The sequence below is a fragment of the Arachis hypogaea genome, chromosome 4 (genome assembly GCF_003086295.3).
Source record: "Arachis hypogaea cultivar Tifrunner chromosome 4, arahy.Tifrunner.gnm2.J5K5, whole genome shotgun sequence".
Classification (NCBI taxonomy): Eukaryota; Viridiplantae; Streptophyta; class Magnoliopsida; order Fabales; family Fabaceae; genus Arachis; species Arachis hypogaea.
Window position 1 is genome coordinate 70,207,218 of NC_092039.1, and position 5,406 is coordinate 70,212,623.

Genomic DNA, 5,406 nt, shown 5'->3' on the forward strand with positions numbered 1-5,406 from the left:
ATTTTTATCCCTTCCTCAACCAATGCATTCATTGAATTTTGCTTGGCAATCTTATATGATTGGATCCCAATTCCTTGGCTCACCAATTCTCTCTAAAAACAAACAAATTCCCAATCCCTTGGTTTAAATGTTCATAAGAAGAGATGATGCTCGATCACTGATTATACCACACAGTTTCATGAACCACAATTTGGTAGGATTACATGTCACAATATCCATCCAAACCCCAATCCAATTCACTATGAGAAAACTTCTCTAGCATGAATCCTCCATTCCTTTCCCAAGGTTCCGAAGGATTCTAATTATGGATAGTCTCTTTCCCAAGACAACTAACCAATGGAATTAGATCGAGAAGCTTTCTAACAAAATTCAAGAGAAAAGATTGAAGAAGAAGATTGATGAGCGGATAATTTATACGCTTTTTGGCATTGTTTTTATATAGTTTTTAGTAAGTTTAAGCTACTTTTAGGGATGTTTTCATTAGTTTTTATGTTAAATTCACATTTCTGGACTTTACTATGAGTTTGTGTGTTTTTCTGTGATTTCAGGTAAATTCTGACTGAAATTGAGGGATTTGAGCAAAACTCTGAAGAAGGCTGACAAAAGGACTGCTGATGCTGTTGGAATCTGACCTCCCTGCACTCAAAATGGATTTTCTGGAGCTACAGAACTCCAATTGGCGCGCTCTCAACGGCGTTGGAAAGTAGACATCCAGGGCTTTCCAGCAATATATAATAGTCCATACTTTATTCGAAGAATGACGACGTAACTTGGCGTTAAACGCCAAGTTCATGCTGCTGTCTGGAGTTAAACGCCAGAAAAACGTCATGATCCGGAGTTGAACGCCCAAAACACGTCATAACTTGGAGTTTGACGCCAAGAAAAGCCTTAGCTCGTGGAATGATCAAGCTCAGCCCAAGAATACACCAAGTGGGCCCCGGAAGTGGATTTATGCATCATTTACTTACTCATGTAAACCCTAGTAGCTAGTCTAGTATATATAGGACATTTATCTATTGTATTAGACATCTTTGATCTCAGTTTTGTTTTATTCTTCATCTTAGGGGATCATTGATCACGTTAGGGAGGCTGGCCATTCAGCCATGCCTGAACCTCTTTCCCTTATGTATTTTCAACGGTGGAGTTTCTGCACACCATAGATTAAGGGTGTGGAGCTCTGCTGTACCTCAAGTATTAATGCAATTCTATTTTCTTTTATTCAAATCTCTCTTATTCTTATTCCAAGATATTCATTCGTACCCAAGAACATGATGAATGTTATGAGTCAGATTACCCTCATTATCATTCTCACTTATGAACGCGCGTGATTGACAACCACTTCCGTTCTACATGCAACAGAGCTTGAATGCGTATCTCTTAGATTCCCCAACAGAATCTTCGTGGTATAAGCTAGATAGATGGCGGCATTTATGAGGATCCGGAAAGTCTCACCTTGTCTGTGGTATTCCGAGTAGGATCCTGGGAATCCGGAAAGTCTAACCTTGTCGGTGGTATTCCGAGTAGGATTCCGGTAATGAATGACTGTGACGTGCTTCAAACTTGTAACCTGCTGGGCGTTAGTGACAGACGCAAAAGAGGGATTCTATTCCAGTAGGGGAGGGAACCAACCGGTGATTAGCCGTACTGTGACAGAGTGCGTGAGCATTAGTTTTCACTGCGAGGATGGGATGTAGCCATCAGCCATGGGTGATGCCTCCAGACTGGTTAGCTGTGCGAGTGACAGCCGCACAGGATATTTCCCCGAGAGGAAGAAAGTAGCCACAGTTGATGGTGAACCCCTATATAAAGCTTGCCATGGAAAGGAGTAAGAAGGATTGAGTAGAAGCAGTAGGAGAGCAGGCGTCCCTGGGCTCTACAGCATCTCCATCCGCTTATCTGAAATTCCTACCAATGAATCTGCATAAGTGTTCTATCCCTTGTATTATTCCTTTTTATTTCTTTATCCCAATAATCACAATTACCCTTTAATCTCCCTAACTGAGATTTACAAGGTGACCATAGCTTGCTTCATACCAACAATCTCTGTGGATTCGACCCTTACTCACGTAAGGTTTATTACTTGGACGACCCAGTACACTTGCTGGTTAGTTGAACGGAGTTGTGAGAATAAACAGTGCCCTAAGAGTGAATATATGCTAAAGCTCAAAAGATAGAAATCACAATTTCGTCCACCAAGTTTTTGGCGCCGTTGCCGGGGATTGTTCGAGTATGGACAACTGACGGTTCATCTTGTTGCTCAGATTAGGTAATTTTCTTTTCAAAAATCTTTTTCAAAATTTTTCTTTTATTTTTCGTTTTTCCAAACTATATTTTCGAAAAAAATTAATAAAAATACAAAAAAATTAGAAAATCATAAAAATCAAAAATATTTTGTGTTTCTTGTTTGAATCTTGTGTTGATTTTTAAGTTTGGTGTCAATTGCATGCTTTAAAAATTTTCTTGCATTTTTCGAAAATCTCATGCATTCATAGTGTTCTTCATGATCTTCAAGTTGTTCTTGACAAGTCTTCTTGTTTGATCTTGATGATTTCTTGTTTTGTGTCTTTTCTTGTTTTTCATGTGCATCTTTGCATTCATATTTTTCATGCATTAAAAATTTCTAAGTTTGGTGTCTTGCATGTTTTCTTTGCATCAAAAATTTTTCAAAAATATGTTCTTGATGTTCATCATGATCTTCAAAGTGTTCTTGGTGTTCATCTTGACATTCATAGCATTCTTGCATGCATTCATTGTTTTGATCTAAAAATTTCATGCATTGAGTATTTTTGTTGTTTTTCTCTTTCATAATTAAAATTTCAAAAATAAAAAAAAATATCTTTTCCATATTTCCCTCCAAAATTTCGAAATTTTGGGTTGACTTGGTCAAAAATTTTTAAAAATTAGTTGTTTCTTACAAGTCAAGTCAAAATTTCAATTTTAAAAATCTTATCTTTTCAAAATCTTTTTCAAAAATCATATCTTTTTCATTTTTTTTTATAATTTTCGAAAATTTCAAAAATTATTTTTCAAAATATTTTCAAAATCTTTTTCTTATCTTTTTATCTAATTTTCGAAAATTAGCTAACAATTAATGTGATTGGTTCAAAAATTTGAAGTTTGTTACTTTCTTGTTAAGAAAGGTTCAATCTTTAAGTTCTAGAATCTTATCTTGTAGTTTCTTGTTAGTTAAGTCAATTTTAAAATTAAATATTTTTCAAAATATCTTTTTCAAATATATCTTTTTATCTTTTATCTTATCTTTTTCAAAAATTTTATCTTTTTCAAAATTTGATTTCAAAATATCTTACCTAACTTCTTATCTTCTTATCTTTTTCAAATTTGATTTCAAATCTTTTTCAATCAACTAACTAACTTTTTGTTTGTTTCTTATCTTTTTCAAAACCACCTAACTACTTTTCCCTCTCTAATTTTCGAAAATTCTCCCTCTCTTTTTCAAAAAAATTCTTTTTGTTTTAAATTTTAATTATATTTTGTCTTTGATTTTCGAAAATTACTAACCTCTTTTTCAAAAATTATTTTCGAATTCTTCCTTCTCTTTTCTTATTCTATTTAATTAATTAATTACTAACACTTCTCTTCACCTCTCTTCCTCTAAAAAAACCGAATTCTTCTTCATTCTTCTACCCCCTTCTTCTTCTACTAACATAAAGAAATCTCTATACTGTGACATAGAGGATTCCTCTTTCTTTTCTTGTTTTCTTCTCTTTCATATGAGCAAGAACAGGGAAAAAGGCACTCTTGTTGAAATTGATCCAGAACCTAAAAGGACTCTGAAGAGAAAATTAAGAGAAGCTAAATTACAACAATCCAGAAATAACCTTTTAGAAATTTTCGAACAGGAGAAGGAGATGGCAGCCGAAAATAATAATAATAATAATGCAAGGAGAATGCTTGGTGACTTCACAAAGCCAACATCCAAGTTTGATGGAAGAAGCATCTCCATTCCTGCCATTGGAGCCAATAACTTTGAGCTTAAGCCTCAACTAGTTGCTTTAATGCAACAGAACTGCAAGTTTTATGGACTTCCATCTGAAGATCCTTATCAGTTTTTAACTGAGTTCTTGCAGATCTGTGAGACTGTAAAGATGAATGGAGTTAATCCTGAAGTCTACAGACTCATGCTTTTCCCTTTTGCTGTAAGAGACAGAGCTAGAATATGGTTGGATTCACAACCTAAAGATAGCCTGGACTCCTGGGATAAGCTGGTCACTGCCTTCTTAGATAAGTTCTTTCCTCCTCAAAAGCTGAGCAAGCTGAGAGTGGATGTTCAAACCTTCAAACAAAAAGATGGTGAATCCCTTTATGAAGCTTGGGAAAGATACAAGCAGTTGACCAAAAGATGTCCATCTGACATGTTTTCAGAATGGACCATGTTAGATATATTCTATTATGGTCTCTCTGAATTTTCGAAAATGTCACTGGACCATTCTGCAGGTGGATCTATTCACCTGAAGAAAATGCCTGAAGAGGCTCAAGAACTCATTGACATGGTTGCAAACAACCAGTTCATGTACACCTCTGAGAGGAATTCCGTGAATAATGGGATACCTCAGAAGAAAGGAGTTCTTGAAATTGATGCTCTGAATGCCATATTGGCTCAGAACAAAATGTTGACTCAACAGGTCAACATTATCTCTCAAAATCTGAATGGATTGCAACATGCATCCAACAGCACTAGAGAGGTAGCTTCTGAAGAAGCTTATGATCCTGAAAACCCTGCCATGGCAGAGGTTAATTACATGGGTGAACCTTATGGAAACACCTATAACCCATCATGGAGAAATCATCCAAATTTCTCCTGGAAGGATCAACAAAAGCCTCAACAAGGCTTTAACAATGGTGGATGCAATAGGCTAGGCAATAGCAAGCCATATCCATCATCTTCTCAGCAACAGACAGAGAATTCTGAACAAAACACCTCTAATTTAGCCAATATAGTCTCTGATCTGTCAAAGGCCACTTTCAGTTTCATGAATGAAACCAGATCTTCCATTAGAAATTTGGAGGCACAAGTGGGCCAGCTGAGTAAGAAAGTTATTGAAACTCCTCCCAGTACTCTCCCAAGTAATACAGAAGAAAATCCAAAAGGAGAGTGCAAGGCCATTGATTTAATCAAAGTGGCCGAATGCATAGGGGAGGAGGAGGACGAAAATCCTAGTGAGGAAGACCTCCTGGGATGTCCTTCAAGCAAGAAGGAGTTTCCTATTCAGGATCCTGAGGAATCTGAGGCTCATACAGAGACCATAGAGATTCCATTAAACCTCCTTCTGCCATTCATGAGCTCTGAAGACTATTCATCCTCTGAAGAGGATGAAGATGTGACTGGAGAGCAAGTTGCTCAATATTTAGGAGCTATCATGAAGCTGAATGCCAAGCTGTTTGGCA

General features: G+C 36.4%; 1 non-coding gene across 1 annotated transcript; it reads right to left on the reverse strand.

Annotated features, from left to right (window-relative positions):
- Positions 1 to 4,271: 4,271 nt before the first annotated feature.
- LOC112798437 (small nucleolar RNA R71) lies at positions 4,272 to 4,375 on the reverse strand. Its single transcript, XR_003200048.1, has one exon. It is a non-coding gene; the product is annotated as a small nucleolar RNA R71 (small nucleolar RNA).
- Between the last annotated feature and the right edge of the window lie 1,031 nt (positions 4,376 to 5,406).